We start from the raw sequence: 18,952 nt of genomic DNA, 5'->3' as shown, positions 1-18,952 counted from the left end.
AATTGCTAGTGCCCAGAGTCAAGTACAGCTAACGATTACATGCTTATATGGAGGGGCTCACTGTACCCTATCCCCACACTGCCATATCAATGAAGAGAAAGGTATACTTTGGCCTGCATGGCAGAAGACTCCTGCATCCATAGGTGATGACTCCATGGGTGTGTACATGGCTGGAGCATGCACAGAAAAAAATTAGTGGGTGCTTAGCATCAACTGGCAGCCAGATTCCCCCTCTTTCCCAGCACCTACCGCCCACAATGATCAGCTGTTCCTCAGCATGCAGGAGGTGCTGGGGGAGAAGGGGGAAGGAGTAGGGATGGGGTGCACTTGGGGGAGGGGGTAGAACTGGGCAGGAAGAGGTGGGGTGGGGACATGGGAGAAGGGGTGGGGTGGAGGCATGGCCTGAAGCAGGGAGGGGGTGAGGGCTTGGAGGAAGGAGGTGGTGGGGGCAGGTTTGGGGTGGGGCAGGGAGTTGAGCACGGGGACTTGTCACGGGGTTCACTCACCTCTAGGACAGCTCCTCCTGGCTGCTCTGGGGGAAGGGAATCCTCCCCTTCCAGGGCTGCAAAGTCCTTTTGGAAGTCTTCTGTGCCACTTCCCCAGTGACAGGTAAGGGAACTCAGGCCCACCCTCTGCTCCAGTCCAGGGACCCTGTGCCTAGCAACTGTGGTCTGCTTTCTCCCAGAATCTGTTGCTCTTCCCCGGACTCCTTCCTACATCTCCTGGCTCTCCGCACTCTCTGGGTTTACCAGGCCAGACTCCCTCCTCCCAGGGAGTAACTGCAGGCTATTTAACTCCTTAGTCCCAAACACACCTTGCTTCTCCCAGGGAGTGACTGTAGACTACTTCCCCTGCAGCCCCCTTTCTTTCCTTCTTTTCTTTTTTCTCTTTTTTTATGGTGAAGCAGACTTGACGGAATAGTCTATAGCCACCACCAACTATAATTCCTCAGTACTTATTGGTTTATATCCTCTCACTCTGCCCTGCGTCTTTTAGGTAATATAACAGAATCTTTTTAATAATGCTTCATTTCCTCAGTGCTTTTACTAAATCACATAATTCAATTTTTTTAACCTTAAGACGTTTGAATTCCTCAGAAAGCTTTCCCCTTCCAGACCCATAAAAGATGATCAGTTGTTTCTTCCATCTTACAGAGTGCACATAGTCCATCTTCGTGTCTTTTTATTTGAAGCAGTGGCCAATAGTACTCCAAACAAAAGCACTTCATTAGCCTATCCAGGCCCTGAAATATGTTATCATCCTGAACTCTAGGGCACAATTCAAAAAATCTTCTTCCACTCTTTTCATTAATCCAACTTCTTTGCCATTCCTCTTTTAAATTTTCCAGTACTAGACTTTTGATTTCCTGTTTACTCCAGAGTATCTCTGTGTCAACCCTTCCATTTCTTACAACATTTTCAGCTGATGTTTGCCATTTAGTTCTCTGTTGTGCCAATATGTGCTGGGATCCTAGCAAATGCCACATGTGTCCCCATCTGTATTCACTCTGTTATTAGAAATATAACTTCATTGATTAAATCACTTCTACATACTGAGATACCATGAGATTGAATAAAAAAAAATGACCCGTGTGGCTGGGCTTACATCCCAGATCCAATTTAATGCTTGCATTATTGCTACTAGTTCAGCTATCATGATAGCTATATAGTCAGATATTTTTTAGATGTCCTAATTCCCAATTTTGGTATACAATATGCCATCCCTACTCTTCCTGTTTTTTTTTCTTTTTTGGACCCATCTGTGTGTATTGGACAAAGCCAACTCCACTTTTCATCTACATACTGATAGACTTCATTTTTAATCCCTACTGTCTCCTTTTTACCTGCAAATTTATAAAATAAATTTAAATCCCCCACGTTTGGACATGAGACTTTCCATCCATAACTAATTTCCCCATAAATGAATGTTTTGACTTTGTTCAGCTTTTCCTTGTCTTTCAACTCCTGCATCAACATCTTAACTTGAATGGCACGTTCTGACATTGTGTGCTATAGTTTGCCTATCGAATTCTCATAAATTTGTTTAGCACATTCATCATTGCAGTTCCCATTAACTTTGGACCAGAAAATTATGTTCAGTAGTTTAATTCATAGTGTAACTGGCATTTAACTAGAAGCTACCTGTAGTGTGCCTATAGGTGTTGTAATAAATACAACCAGTTCATACCCAGTTCATAGTGCTTGGGCTTGTATTAAATCTAATTTTTTACATTCTAATTTTGATGCTGAATCAAAAGCTTGGCAGCCATAGTCTATAACTGTCAGATTAAGGCTCTGTATATCATCAGCTGTGTTTTCTTATCTGCCCCCTAATTAGTCCCAGCAAGACTTTTAAGCATCCTTCCTGTACATAGTTTATATGATCTTCACAAAGTAATTACCCCTAAGAATTTGAACCTTTTAACTATACCTATTTGTTCTCCATACAGATGCAATTTACATTGCTTTGTAACATTCCTTTTTGTAAAGATCAATTCTTTGGTTTTTAACGGAGAACTTGAAACCCCATACATTTTCCCACTCAGGTCTTTTGTAACACTTCGTTGATTCTCTTTTCTGCCACCTCAACATTCCTGCTCCTAAGCCACAGAGCACAATTATCTGTGAACAGAGTGACACCTACCCCAGCACTTGTTTGTTTTGGGAGATCGTTTATCAAAATAATAAGGTTGGGCTGATAACACTTCGCTGTGGTGTACCATTTTTAATATTATATATATGTGCCATAACTTTCCCAACTCTTATGTGCCCAGTCCTTTTACTTCCTGCAGCTCCCTTTGGCTGCGAATGGTGAACCGTGGCCACTGGGAGCTGCGGGTGGCCGTGCCTACAGATGGTCAATGTAAACAAACTGTATCGTGGCCCGCCAGCAGATTACCCTGTTGGGCCGCATGTGGCCTGCGGGCTGGAGGTTGCCCACCAGTGCACTAGATTGTTTTCATCTATGAACTTTTCTAAGCACATGCAATTTTATCAGTTGTCTTACTTCATCACAATTTATTATGACTATTTAGGTCACTGCATATAATATATGGTTTTTTAGCACTCTTCACTATTTCTTGTAGCTCCAAACTTTCTAATTTCCAACATGCCATAGTCAGCACATGATTCTTTCTCTTATTGAGAGCTGGAAACTCCCTAGAAGTGGGTGGGGTCATCAGCACTCGGACCATGGCCCTATCCCTCACTCCACACCAAGGTCAAACCCCTGCTCAGCCTCTTTCCTGAGGCCCTGCCTCCACTCCACCTATTCCCCCGAAACCCTGCCCTCACTCCACCTCTTCCTGCCCCACTCTGCTCCCTCCCCTGATGCCTCCACACCCACCGCTTGCTCCTCTCCACCCCTCCCCACTCTGTCACTTGACCTTAAGGCTGGAAAAAAGTGATGGGGCCATGGCCTCCTGGCCCGCCCTCTTCCGGTGCCCCTAGCTGAGTTGTTCTGGAATCAACAGGAGGAGGAGTCCCACAGTTGGGCCAGCCAGTGAGAGGCTGTGCTTGCTGATGCCAGACCAACTCAACTAAGGGGTGCTGGAACGGGGGGGACCAGGAGGCAATGTCCCATTACTTTTAAAAGTGGGAGGCCTATGCCCTCCCACTTTTTTCCAGCCTTAAGGGCAAGCGACAGAGTGGGCAGGGCTGGAGAGGAGTGAGTGGCGGGAAGGAGGTCTTGTGGGAGGGATGGAGAGGAGCAGATGGGGGGGACTTGGAGGAATAGGTGGCGCGGGGGCGGGAAGAGGCAGAGTGAGGATGGGACCTCGTGGGAGGAGTTGGAGTGGGGGCAGGGCCTCCGGGGAAAGAGGCCAAGAGGGAGTGGGGCATTGGGCAGAGCATGGGTGTGGGGCACAGTCTAGTTGCCAGTGGCCCCCCTACTACTAGGGAGCTTCTGGTCGTGGTGCTCCAAAGGCGGTGGGCTGGCATGCCTCCAAAAGGAGATGACTCATGCCGCATCCAGCTTTTCTTTCTCCTGCATTGCCAGCCTTTTTTGGGAAGGCTATATGCACCGTCCATGCCACATGGGTTATAGATATAAATCCTTAAAGAAATATTACTCTTCTGTATTGGGATCTCAACAGTATTATATTCTAGACTTACTTCTTCATTTTCTATAGCTATGTAGTTTAATAGTTCCCTTATGAAAGTACAAATACCACCTCCTCTTCCTAGTTTCCAGTCTTGCCTAAAGGCAATATACCCTGGAATTTTAAAAGCAAGCTTTTCAACCAACCATGTTTCCTGGATACGTATGACATCTGGTTTAACTTTCATTTCCAGAATATTTGCTTTTAGTTCTTGACCATGTTCTGTCAGATTGTGAGCATTCCAACAAAAGATTGAGATCACCATATGGGTCATATTTCACTATTGACTTCGTTCAAAATTGCATGAATATAGTCCATTGACAAGTTGCTAATAAACAAGTATTTTTTTGCTGTCATTGCTATAATTTTCATTTTTTTCTGTTTTTTTCCCCAGTTTCCGATATACAATTAAATGCAATAAACCTTTCTTTTTTCATTACTAGTAGATCATGATCTATTCCTTCCTAAGTGTTTTTCATATTTTTTATAGAATGAGCCTGTGTCTATGGTTCCCCTTTTCCTGTGCTGATATTCTCTTCCTTCTGCATCTGATGCTTTGAGAGCTTTTGCATAAGATATGCTATTAACAGTTTTTGTCTTTTGTATCTCTTTAGCTTGCCTTGCTGCATACACCCTCTATATGCTGGACTGTGATTACACTGCAGTTACTACATTTTACCTCTGTCCCTTCTATATAATTTTCATAGCAATTCTATCCCCTACATTTACCGCATCTTGTTTTCCCTTTAATAACAGTTGCTACATACCCATACAATTGGCACTTATTAACACCTTAAGGGCGGGGTGGGGGTGGGGGTTATGGCTTGGTTCTGAATATCTGAGATCCTAGTGTTACTTTCTCAGGTAGGGTCCCTCCCTTACATGTAATCAATACAGTTGCTGATGGCTTGCTTTTTCCTCCTCATTTACGAATTAGTCACTTGCTAACACTTTTATCTTCTCCTGTGCTTTTTGTTATCTTATCATTGGTCAGCTCTAGTGGTAGTCCAGGTATTACCCCCTTTATTTCAGTCAAATACTTGGGTAGTTGGAAACTTATTCTAACATTTCCTGGCATTTTAGTTTTTAGCAGTTTATCAGCTCGCTCTTTGTTTTTATATTCATCTCACAGTGTCCTAGCTCTTACAACATTCCCCATGCTTTTTTATATCCAGTCAGCTAATTTCAGAGGGTTAACATCACCTGATCTTATTTCTTTGGCTAGGGAGATTACAATTATAATATTTTGGTTTATTTACTTCCTCAGCTTTGCTTTTTTGCTGATATCAACATCATCTGATTCTGATTCTACTCTCCCCACTATTCTCTTTATGCTGCCAACTTCCTGGCTTTATATCAGCCCCGCTTAGTCCTCCTCAGCTGGGCTCCATCATCAATCAGCCTTCTTCTTTGAGTGATGGTCCCTACTGTAATCCACTGAGGGTTTCTGCATGCATGCCAGGCATCCAGAACTGGAGAATTTGAAAGTAGTAGTGACAGTTGGTCCATGCATGTGCACTTGCTTTGCTTCATGGTTTTGTCCAACGCAATAAAGAGCAGGGTCAGGGCGGACTGACTAGTCCTTCAATTTCTTCTCACCGCTGCTTGGTCCAAGTTGGATATACTAGTGTCCTCTTCTCTCAGACACACTTTAAAAAAAACTGATTTAGAATTGTACATAATTAGTTTTATTCTAGTTTTTGTTGCCTTTACTGTAGTTTTAGTGGTTAGTAGTATGATGTTAACTGGCTGGGATTACAATTTAACTTGGAAAAGTGGCTACTGCACATGTAGATTAGTTGTTTCCATAAGGATTTTTGCTGCAAATTTTAGAAATATTCTGAATATATACGGTAGTACATAATTTGACTGTGACGGCTTCAGTGGAGTTGTTATATTCCATCACATCCATAATGCCAATTTTTAAAACTCTTTTAAAAAGGATATACACAATAGAGACCATGAGGTGAATAATACATCTTTTCACAAGTTCCTGAATGACATTTGCATAATTTCATTTTTAAAAGTCCATAAATACATATTTATGTGCAAGTCCTTGACGTTATGATCTGCACATAGCAGCTCCCAGGCACCCTAATGAGGATTAAAGACATTAAAACTCAGGGCACTGCTGTGGGAAAAATAAAAATGAACATATACAATAACCACAAAACTACAACATGAAGGAACAAAAACCAGATACGTTTAAAATTAATACTGACACTTTGTTCTGAATCCACCCTACTGTGTCAAGGAATTGCTGAACAGTGGGTATTTTAGTCATTGTTTTTCAAACTGAATTTCATTCTCATGAATGGTGATAGATTGACAAGACTGGAATGCTAGGGTTTTTTTTCCCTTCAATAACCTACACCGCAGATGCGTCTTGTCACCCAATCCTCTGAAGTGCAGAGCACCCTCCAGTGTCAGTGAACTGAATAGGAGCTGTCAAGGTTCCTCCCCCACTCTGAACTCTAGGGTACAGATGTGGGGACCTGCATGAAAAACCTCCTAAGCTTATCTTTACCAGCTTAGGTCAAAACTTCCCCAAGGTACAAAATATTCCATCCGTTGTCCTTGGACTGGCCGCTACCACCACCAAACTAATACTGGTTACTGGGGAAGAGCTGTTTGGACGCGTCCTTCCCCCCAAAATACTTCCCAAAACCTTGCACCCCACTTCCTGGACAAGGTTTGGTAAAAAGCCTCACCAATTTGCCTAGGTGACTACAGACCCAGACCCTTGGATCTTAAGAACAATGAACAATCCTCCCAACAATTGCACCCCCCATTTCCTGGGAAATGTTGGATAAAAAGCCTCACCAATTTGCATAGGTGACCACAGACCCAAACCCTTGGATCTGAGAACAATGAAAAAGCATTCAGTTTTTTTACAAGAAGACTTTTAATAAAAAATAGAAGGAAATAGAAATAAAGAAATCCCCCCTGTAAAATCAGGATGGTAGATATCTTACAGCGTAATTAGATTCAAAAACATAGAGAACCCCTCTAGGCAAAACCTTAAGTTACAAAAAAGATACACAGACAGAAATAGTTATTCTATTCAGCACAATTTTTTTCTCAGCCATTTAAAGAAATCATAATCTAACACATACCTAGCTAGATTACTTACTAAAAGTTCTAAGACTCCATTCCTGGTCTATCCCCGGCAGAAACCAGCATATAGACAGACACACAGACCCTTTGTTTCTCTCCCACCTCCCAGCTTTTGAAAGTATCTTGTCTCCTCATTGGTCATTTTGGTCAGGTGCCAGCGAGGTTACCTTTAGCTTCTTAACCCTTTACAGGTGAGAGGAGCTTTCCCCTGGCCAGGAGGGATTTCAAAGGGGTCTACCCTTCCCTTTATATTTATGACACGCCCCCCAAATCTCAGCTAGGGTGAAACACTGGCTGGGATTTCTTCCTGGAGCTCTAGGAAAAACAGAGTTAATAAGACACATGCATCTCTAAATATACTACCAAGTACATAAAGACTAACAATATTTTCCACATCTCAAGGACGATTTTAACCAGTTGATTCTGGGAAACTTTCACGGGAGAGTGCATCAGCCACTTTGTTAGAAGCTCCTGAGATGTGTTGGATGTCAAAATCAAAATCTTGGAGAGCTAAACTCCACCGAAGAAGTTTTTTGTTAGTTTCCTTGACGGTGTGAAGCCACTTCAGTGCAGCATGGTCGGTTTGCAGGTGGAAACGCCGTCCCCAAACATATGGGCGTAGCTTTTCCAGAGCATAGACAATGGCGTAACATTCTTTTTCAGTGACTGACCAGTTGCTTTCCCTCTCAGACAGTTTTTTGCTGAGAAACACTACAGGGTGGAATTCTTGATCAGGTCCTTTCTGCATTAAAACTGCTCCCACACCACGCTCGGACGCATCTGTGGTTACTAGGAACGGTTTGTCAAAGTCTGGGGCCCTTAGTACAGGGTCAGACATGAGTGTCGCTTTAAGCTTGTTAAAGGCCTTCTGACACTTTTCGGTCCACTGAACAGCATTTGGCTGTTTCTTTTTGGTTAGGTCTGTCAGTGGGGCAGCGATTTGGCTGTAGTGCGGTACAAATCGTCTGTAATAACCGGCCAAGCCTAAGAAGGATTGAACCTGTTTCTTTGACTTTGGGACAGGCCACTTTTGGATAGCATCCACTTTGGCCTGTAGGGGGCTGATAGTTCCTTGACCCACCTGGTGTCCAAGGTAAGTCACTCTGTTTAGGCCTATTTGACACTTCTTAGCCTTAACAGTTAGTCCTGCCTCCCTTATGCGCTCAAGGACTTTTTGTAGATGTTCCAGGTGGTTTGCCCAGGAATCCGAAAATATGGCCACTTCGTCAAGGTAGGCGACTGCATATTCTCCTAATCCCGCTAGGAGACCATCTACAAGTCTTTGGAAAGTGGCGGGTGCATTTCGCAGCCCGAAAGGGAGTACATTAAATTCATACAGCCCAAGATGTGTGATGAAGGCTGACCTTTCCTTGGCAGATTCATCTAGCGGTACCTGCCAGTACCCCTTGGTTAAGTCCAAGGTAGAGATGAACTGGGCCCGTCCCAGTTTCTCTAATAGTTCATCTGTGCGTGGCATTGGATAGTTGTCTGGGCGAGTTACAGCATTTAGCTTACGGTAGTCCACGCAAAAATGTATTTCCCCATCTGGTTTGGGAACTAGAACCACTGGAGATGCCCATGCACTTTCAGAGGGGCGGATTACACCCATCTGTAACATATCCTGGATCTCCCGTTCTATAGCAGTTTTAGCTTGAGGAGACACCCGGTAAGGTTGGACCCTAATTGGGTGAGCATTACCTGTGTCAATGGAGTGGTATGCCCGTTCAGTCAGTCCTGGGGTGGCTGAGAACGTTGGCGCGTAGCTAGTGCACAGCTCCTGGATCTGCTGTCGCTGCATACGCCCAAGGGTCATGGAGAGGTTCACCTCTTCCACACCACCACCACATTTCCCTTCGTAGTAGACACCTTCAGGCCACTCAGCGTCGTCTCCTCCCTGGGCTGTAAACTGACAAACCTTTAATTCTCTGGAATAAAAGGGCTTTAGAGAATTAATATGGTACACCTTAGGCTTTCGGTTGGAGGTGGGGAATGCTATGAGATAATTAACAGCTCCCAGGTGCTTCTGGACCATGAATGGCCCTTCCCACGATGCTTCCATTTTATGGGCCTGGAGCGCCTTTAAGACCATGACCTGGTCTCCTACTTTGAAGGAACGCTCTCTGGCATGTTTATCATACCAGGCTTTTTGCTCTTTTTGAGCATCCTGTAAGTTTTCCCTAGCAAGGGCTAAAGAGGTTCGGAGGGTGTTTTGTAGGTTGGTTACAAAGTCCAGAATGTTAGTTCCTGGAGAAGGTGTAAATCCCTCCCATTGCTGCTTCACCAACTGCAATGGCCCCTTAACCTCACGGCCATATACAAGTTCAAATGGGGAAAACCCTAAACTAGGATGTGGTACAGCTCTGTAGGCAAAGAGCAACTGCTGCAATACTAGGTCCCAATCATTGGAGTGCTCATTTACGAATTTACGTATCATGGCCCCCAAAGTTCCATTAAACTTCTCCACCATGCCATTTGTTTGATGATGGTAAGGAGTGGCAACCAAGTGATTTACCCCATGAGCTTCCCAAAGGTTTTTCATAGTTCCTGCCAGGGAATTAGTCCCTGCATCTGTGAGGATGTCGGAGGGCCAACCTACCCTGGCAAAAATGTCTGCTAGTGCCTGGCATACACTTTTAGCCCTGGTGTTGCTTAGAGCTACTGCTTCCGGCCATCGGGTGGCAAAATCCATGAAAGTCAGTATGTACTGCTTTCCTCTGGGTGTCTTTTTCGGAAAAGGCCCCAGAATATCCACAGCTACTCGCTGAAATGGAACTTCAATGATGGGGAGTGGTTGTAGAGGGGCTTTGACCTGGTCTTGGGGTTTTCCCACTCTTTGGCACACCTCACAAGACTGGACATAGGTAGAAACATCCTTGCCCATTCCCTCCCAGTGGAATGACCCCCCCAAACGGTCTTTGGTCCTGTTCACCCCAGCATGGCCACTAGGGTGATCGTGGGCTAAGCTCAAGAGCTTGGCCCGGTATTTAGTTGGAACTACCAACTGTCTCTGAGGATGCCAGTCTTCCTGGTGTCCCCCAGAAAGAGTTTCCTTGTATAAAAGTCCTCTTTCTATAACAAACCTGGATCGATTAGAAGAGCTGAGAGGCGGTGGGTTGCTCCATGCCGCCGTCCAAGCTCTCTGGAGGCTTTCATCTGCTTCCTGTTCGGTCTGGAACTGTTCCCTTGATGCTGGAGACATCAGTTCCTCATGGGATTGTGGACCTAGCCTTGGTCCCTCTGGAAGCGATATAGGGGATGGAGCTGTTTCTGTTGACTGTGTACCGCTCTCCGCTGGTGCACTATGTTGGGATTCAGGCTCCGGCTGAGCCTCTTGTGTAGGGTTATCGGCTGCTGCCAGTTCAGGTTCGGTGGGGCCCTCTGGTGTTGAGGTTGCAAGTACTGGATTCAGTGCTGACACGGGGTCTGGTGTTGGTTGTTCGGCTGGTTCCGGTTCTGGGACTGGTTCCGTCTGGGTCTCTGGGACTGGATCCACTACTGCTGTTGCAGACATTGGCCTGGGGTCCAGGTCCATCACCTCTGACCGGGTCCTGATAGAAGTTTCCGGAACAGAGCTAGGCCTCACGGCTTGTTTAGCCTGGCTGTGGGTGACCGTTCCCACCCTCTTGGCCTGCTTCACATGCTTGGCCAAGTCTTCCCCCAACAGCATGGGGATGGGATAATCATCATAGACTGCAAAAGTCCACATTCCTGACCAGCCCTTGTACTGGACAGGCAACTTGGCTGTAGGCAAATTGAAAGAGTTGGACTTGAAGGGTTGAATCGTCACTTGGATTTCTGGGTTGATTAAATTGGGGTCCACTAAGGAAGCATGGATAGCTGACACTTGTGCTCTGGAGTCCCTACACGCGGTGACCTTCTTCCCACCCACACTCACAGTTTCCCTCCGCTCCAAGGGTATCTGGGAGGTATCTGGGCCTGTGGACCTCTGGTATGATTCCGGTGCAATGAACTGTAATCTGTTGGGGTTCTTGGGGCAGTTGGCCTTTACATGCCCCAGCTCGTTACATTTAAAACATCGTCCAGCTGACGGGTCACTGGGGCGAGGAGGGTTGCTGGAGAACGGGGTGGTGGGACGATAAGGGGTCTGGAGGGTTCTTTGGGAGGTAGGTGGGGCTTTGGGCGGCCCCCGGTAATAGGGTGTGGTCTGGGGTGGTCCCTTCTGGTCTCCGCTCCAACTGCGACCAGTTTTCTTCTTCTCTGCCACCTCCACCCATCTGGCTCCAATCTCTCCTGCCTCGATTACAGTTTTGGGTTTCCCATCTAGGATGTATCTTTCTATTTCCTCAGGAACACCCTCTAAGAATTGTTCCATTTGCATTAGGAAGGGCAAATTTACTGGAGAGTCAACACTTGCTCCTGATATCCAGGCATCCCAATGTTTCACAATGTGGTAGGCATGTCGGGTAAATGACATGTCTGGTTTCCACCTTAGGGCTCTGAACCTCCGACGAGACTGCTCGGGTGTTATCCCCATTCTGACTCTCGCCTTGGATTTAAACAGTTCATACTTGTTCATGTGTTCTTTAGGCATTTCAGCTGCCACCTCAGCTAAGGGTCCACTGAGCTGCGGCCTCAGCTCTACCATGTATTGGTCAGTAGAGATGTTGTACCCAAGGCAGGCCCTTTCGAAGTTTTCTAAGAAGGCCTCAGTATCATCACCTGCCTTGTAGGTGGGGAACTTTCTGGGATGGGAAGTGGTACTTGGAGAAGGATTGCTAGGGTTTGTTGGGATATTCCGCTGAGCCTTTATCTTCTCCACCTCCTCCACATGCTTCCTCTCTTTTTCCTTCTCCTCCAGTTCTTTGGCCCTTGCTTCCATTTCTTTGTCCCTTGCTTCCATTTTCAGCCGCATGAGTTCTATCTGTCTTTCATGTTCCCTTTGTTTTTCCGCAGCCTGAAATCTGGCTAGTTCCAGGCTTTGTAGAGCCGTGGATTTTGTCATTCTAACCTCTCTGTTTTTAACTAACTTTACACCCAAGGTTTAGAAATAAACAAACAAAACTTGGCTGTAAAATTTTGCTGTGCTGGAATAGAATACCTATTCTCTGATAGTGATTGTCAGCCTACAGAAAAAGACAATTCCCTTGTCTCTGCTCTGGGCCCAAATCAAAGCAAAAAACCTCCAACTACTTGGAAACCTGCTTACCAGCAGCCCAAAGGAAAAAAAAAATTCCTTTTCAAACCTGTGCTCCTTGTAAAACAAAAAAATCAAAATCCTAAAAAAAAAAAACCCTGCCACTTTTGTCTCCAGGCAAATGGGTAGAACACACACCCCCTATTTACTTTTAGGAAGAAAAGAAAAAAAAAACTCTGGGTTGGAAGACTGTGAATTTCCCTGCAGGAGTTAAGTACCCTGCCTCCAGGCAAAGAAAACCTGCAATTCACAAAGATAATCCCCTTTTGTCTCTGCTTGGCCACAAAGCAGAGAAAAACCAAGCTGCTTTCAGTTTCAGCTGCTTTCTGGACTTCCTTTCCAAAGGAAAAAAAAAATTTCCTTTTTAAAATCTGTATTTCTAGTTCAAAAAATCTCAACTGGATCTCAAAATGATTTCAGGTTAATCCCACCACTATGCCACCATGTCAAGGTTCCTCCCCCACTCTGAACTCTAGGGTACAGATGTGGGGACCTGCATGAAAAACCTCCTAAGCTTATCTTTACCAGCTTAGGTCAAAACTTCCCCAAGGTACAAAATATTCCACCCGTTGTCCTTGGACTGGCCGCTACCACCACCAAACTAATACTGGTTACTGGGGAAGAGCTGTTTGGACGCGTCCTTCCCCCCAAAATACTTCCCAAAACCTTGCACCCCACTTCCTGGACAAGGTTTGGTAAAAAGCCTCACCAATTTGCCTAGGTGACTACAGACCCAGACCCTTGGATCTTAAGAACAATGAACAATCCTCTCAACACTTGCACCCCCCATTTCCTGGGAAATGTTGGATAAAAAGCCTCACCAATTTGCATAGGTGACCACAGACCCAAACCCTTGGATCTGAGAACAATGAAAAAGCATTCAGTTTTTTTACAAGAAGACTTTTAATAAAAAATAGAAGGAAATAGAAATAAAGAAATCCCCCCTGTAAAATCAGGATGGTAGATATCTTACAGCGTAATTAGATTAAAAAACATAGAGAACCCCTCTAGGCAAAACCTTAAGTTACAAAAAAGATACACAGACAGAAATAGTTATTCTATTCAGCACAATTCTTTTCTCAGCCATTTAAAGAAATCATAATCTAACACATACCTAGCTAGATTACTTACTAAAAGTTCTAAGACTCCATTCCTGGTCTATCCCCGGCAAAGACCCAGCATACAGACAGACACAGACCCTTTGTTTCTCTCCCTCCTCCCAGCTTTTGAAAGTATCTTGTCTCCTCATTGGTCATTTTGGTCAGGTGCCAGCGAGGTTACCTTTAGCTTCTTAACCCTTTACAGGTGAGAGGAGCTTTCCCCTGGCCAGGAGGGATTTCAAAGGGGTTTACCCTTCCTTTTATATTTATGACAGGAGCATTCAACACTTCATGGGATTGACTCCAAAGAAAGCAGTGGGAGAGGCTTCCTCTACACTGACCTTTAATTATTTCTCAACCCTGTTGCATAGGAACCAACTCTAGGGTAGGAGTGGGTAGTTCGGTTTCCATGCCTGTTCAGCCATTCTTTTATCTGCTGATGCTGCCAAAACAGTGGCCTGTTAGTACATTTTATCCTGTAGGAATATGGCCACCAGGGACTGGCCTGACACCATGAAATCATTTCACATAGGCCTTGATACAGATAATACCAATGTCTTTTTCGCATGAGTGACCTGGATCAGATTTGAATCAGTGGTTATGAACTAAAGGCTCTATTTCTCCTTACCAATCCCCTCAATCATCCAGTCCTTCTCTGAGTGGCTGATTCTTGTGTCTTTAAATCTTCCTATTCACTTTAGTGGTGGTGTTGACTGAGTAAGGAGCGCAGAACGGGTCCCCGGTGATAAACATGTTGTATTCATGACGGTCCCCTGTGGGAGAGCAGCCAGCACAAGTTTACTCCAGCATGTTTAAAATTCTAATGTTATTGTTGTTAACCACAGAATTTTGTAAAATTGCAACAAAAATTCAACTTCTGTAAATGTATTGTTTTTGCTGCTCTCATTTACAAGCTCAAAAATTGGCCCATTTTACTGAAACCCCCCCACCAAATTTGGCAGATCACTCGATAAAAGTCCCATTTCCAAAGTTAAGGCCCTAGTACTGCAGTGAGCTCCATGCAGACATGAACGGGTCCGCTTTGCTGAGCTCATGGTAGGATCAGGACCTAAAAATGGATGCAATCTGAGTGAAAGGTAGCTCCCAAATTAAAATTCATCATTTTGTGTGTTTGAATTAGGAAATGCTGTGTAAAAGCCATGTGTCAATTTCACAGAAAAATAAAATGTGTGGTGAAATCGCCCAAAACAAGACTGCAGAATTTGTCAAGTGAAATTGCACAGAGAAAAATGCATTCGTTTTTCTACAGCTCTTAACCATATATAAAATGCATGTTTGAGATATGAGGATAGTAGCTTATTCTGGCTGCTTTGCACTGCTACCTTGAAAAAACCTTCCTTCTCATTAATAGATATTTTAAAATGAATTGACTCGTGTAAGCAAAACATAACATTTCAGTCTGCATCTGAAAAAGTGACCATAATAATTATTAACATATGAATATAATGTAACAAAATTCTTCTGACAGTGTCCCTTGGAACCTACAAGAAACTCCTTTACTTGTTTCTTGTCTAAGAGAGAGCAACTATTTTCTAGTCCATTCAACTCTTCCTCTTATACAGCAATGAGGAATTGGGAAAGTGGCAGCTGGCTAGAAGACAGGATCTCCTTCTTTAGGTATAATTTGGGAGATACACATCTCCAAGGAGGGAAACTACCTAATGCTGGGGCGAGGACCAAAGATTAGCAGGCCATAGTACTGACAAGTAAATAATCAGCTTAAATTATTATGGGTTATTTGGATCAAGGCTGGTGTAAGTACTACAGTATCTGTGATTGGTAGGATCTGAAGGGATTTCTTTTTCTGTTCCATGTCCAATGTAGCTTCTGTTATAACATTTTTTCTTTTTCCTGGTTTTAATTCTCTCAAAGGTAAACAGATTTAAATTATTTTTAAATTGTGCATTCAAGCTATATAGATCTCATTTTACCTCCTCCTGAGAGATTATAGAAACCAGATGCTGCTTCCTTCATATGAATTTGGAACAAGAAAGCTCTATATGAAAATACTACAGGGACATATTACAATACAAACCCTGTCTGGGATATCGGAAGATGTGAGGTGAATTGCTTCAAATGGATCTTATTGATTCTACTCTGCAGTGATGGTGCATACCTGAAGGTGGAAGCCTCATTTAAACACATTGGCACTGCAGTAATTACATGAACTCTTGGACAATTTACAGAACAGACTAATTCTGTTCTTTAGAAAACAGTGAATTTCTTTCTTAAACATGAAACATGTTAGTAGCAAAACAGCTCATTTATGATAATGAAATGAAAAATACCATGTGGCACCCTTGGAGTCCAGATTATGCTACAGCAAGTTATTGTTTTTATGAATATGGATGATGCTCTGCAGATAGAATACTTTCCCAATCGAAGAAAAGGGTGAATTAATTTCTCATTCTCTGTTAAAAAGGATTATTTAAACCCTAAGTCCTTCCACTGAATCTTGGGTATAGTATTTGAGTGCTAGAGCCTTCCTGATTCTTACCAGATGCAGGAAGATACTCTTGCCAGGCTGTGGATGGAGATGACTGCCTAGGTTGTACAGTGAGTGAGAGGGTCTGCCCAGTAAATTATTTGCTCCAGCAAAGTCAGAATCTGCTTCTTAAAATCATGCCCTAAATGTGGTCACTGCCTTGTGAGCTTGTTTCCAAGTGCAATTCTAGGTGTTGGTTTTCATCCCTTTTATGGTTTTGGCGCTATGTACTTACAGACAGTCAATCTCTCTCTCTCCCTCTCCTTAAGTATAACCAGTTTCATTTGGGGACAGAGCTCTTACTGGAGAGTCCTTGACTCTGGAACTGACCTGAATCTCAGTAACTGATATGTTAACTAACTCTGTTATGAGAGCATCATGACATGTAACCTGCTAAACTAGATCACTGGTGGTTAAAACTATGAGAATATTTTAAACTCAGTTGAAATAGGTAGGTTTTCTGAAAGTTAGTGACAAGTCATATATTGCCCAGAGTAAGGTTTCATTTATACACGTTGTATTTAGTCTTACAATAACTATGAACAAATGGCCAGATACGCTTTTTTCAATCTGCAGCCTGTATCAAAGAGCTATTTATTCACAACACAGCAATCATAGATCTGGTTTCCTTAGTGATTTCCCTTGTGTGCATGAACCCTGGTTTCAGCTGAGATTCTTTTTACTGTTAGATCAAATTGTTTCTTCTTTGGGGAAGATGCGTGGACTTAAGTGACAGAATAATATGGTTGATGAAATTGTTTGATGCAGAAGTGCTTTTGTGGTTGATTGGAAGATGCAGCTTGGATTGAGGAACTGTATATTTATTTTATTGTGCTAAAAATTATGAACTAAATTATCCTTCAGTTTTTATGTGCAGAGACAGGATGGAATGTGTGTAGATATTAACAAGAAGTCTCTTGTAGTGTGTTTGGGGAAGAGGAGTGTAATCAGATAGTGATCAGAACAAACAAAACATAAAGCTCACACTTTTGCCAATTCCTAGGGATTTTCTCTACCTGGCTCCCTAACTATAGTTTATTGTGCATCGGAGAGAGGGCCTCAAATCCTTTTATATTATAGCCTGCATCAGTGTGAATAGGAGCCACCTGATCAGCCTTAAGAAGCAGTCATAAAAATTAACCCAGCATCTGTATTCATTATTCAAGCACCTGAAATCAATATGGCTCAACAGAAGTGCCCTGCATTTCTATGCAGGATTCTTTCCCCCCCAATACAGTAAGCCTAAGTGGAATCATTTCTTTCCCACTTCCACTGGCTCCAGATCTGCAGAAGGCTTTCTGTGTGAAGAGCAGACATCTGGGATTCTGTGGACTCAGGGGACATGGCCAAGCACAGGGATATGGAAATGGAGAAAGGCCATTCTACTCCCCTGCTAACCCAATGTGGTTTCCATTGACTCCCTCACAGTATTAACTCCTAGAAAAATCTCTTCACATTTTCTAAGACTAGGGAGATGGTGGAAGCCTAGGGGAATGAACGTGGATCGTCCCTCTGTGTGGATGGTCTGAGATCTGTAGAATTTCCCGAGAGATGTTGAGTTAGTCATAGTGTCAGAAAGCTAAGTCCCTGCTTACTCTGCAGGGCTATGCAAACCTTGCTCTATCTTATCTTGTTAGGAGCTTCATGGGTGGCATTCTGAGTTTTTCCCTGAGTTGTGGCTTTCCGGTCGGTTTTTACACCAGAAAGCACCATATACACACCTATGGTGCTGAATAAATAATAACAATAATCTGTCCCTGTGATTTCTGGATCTGTATTCTTAGCTTTTATATGCATATATGTATTATTTGTATTATGATAGTGTTGGATGAGGCTCAGGCTTGATTGTGCTAGGTGCAAGAGCATGAGTGTAACACACTGGTGGGGCTACACAGTGCTGCGATCCACTCTGTTACCACCATGCCTGAGCAAGGGTGAGCTTTGCTGGCAGTTAGACTGTGTGTCAACTTCCTGCCACACCAGTCTGTCTTTCAACTCCTCAATGATCTCCTAGCCCAAACCTCCCCTAGCAGGTAACAATCAGTGAACTCCAGCCCCCAAGCATCTCAGAAATGTTTCTCTGCAATCCACGACAAAGGAGCAGGGATTAAGTGATACCAAGTAAACGAGCTAAAGGTAGAGATGGTTACAAGCAAATAAAAGTGGAATCACACATCTTACAGTCTAAAACTTTGTCTAGCAAGATATGGTCTTTGTTCAAGATGGTGTCTCTTTGCCACAGTCTCCTTTCCAGCTTTAGACTGGCTGATTTGGCTTGGACCCATCACAGAGATTAGGAGTACTTGTGGCACCTTAGAGACTAACCAATTTATTTGAGCATGAGCTTTCGTGAGCTACACCTCACTTCATCGGACGCTGTAGCTCACGAAAGCTCATGCTCAAATAAATTGGTTAGTCTCTAAGGTGCCACAAGTACTCCTTTTCTTTTTGCGAATACAGACTAACACGGCTGTTACTCTGAAACCTATCACAGAGATTACGTCACTTGGTTTCTTTGTCTCTTAAGATGAAGGATAAAGACGGAGTCTCTCTCTCTGTTCCTTATATTTCCCAAGGGATTGCTTTTGTCTTACAAGTCAGGAAAGTCTCCTGGGGATTCAATCTCCTGTGTGTCTCTAGGGTTCAGCAGCCACGTTAATTCTCCATTTCTTTTGTGCAGGACCAGGAAAACCCCCTGATGGTTTAGCACAATACCTTTGTATGCTACTAAGATAAAAATGTAAAATGTAAGATGTAAAACCCCATTCCTTTGTATATCGTCTTTACCTAGGGTAGAGTACCTGTCTTATCTTAAACATGTTCTTTTCATATCATACAGATGAACTCATAACTTCAAATATAAGGATGACACGTGCATTTTAAAATGATATTATTAATCATAGTGCTATCCGTTTTCATAGAATACCTCCCAAGGCATATTTTATACAAATATCATTGCAGTAGTGTGTAGGGTG

The sequence above is a fragment of the Lepidochelys kempii genome, chromosome 1, assembly GCF_965140265.1.
Source record: "Lepidochelys kempii isolate rLepKem1 chromosome 1, rLepKem1.hap2, whole genome shotgun sequence".
NCBI lineage: Eukaryota > Metazoa > Chordata > Testudines > Cheloniidae > Lepidochelys > Lepidochelys kempii.
Note: the sequence above shows the minus strand (reverse complement) of the source record.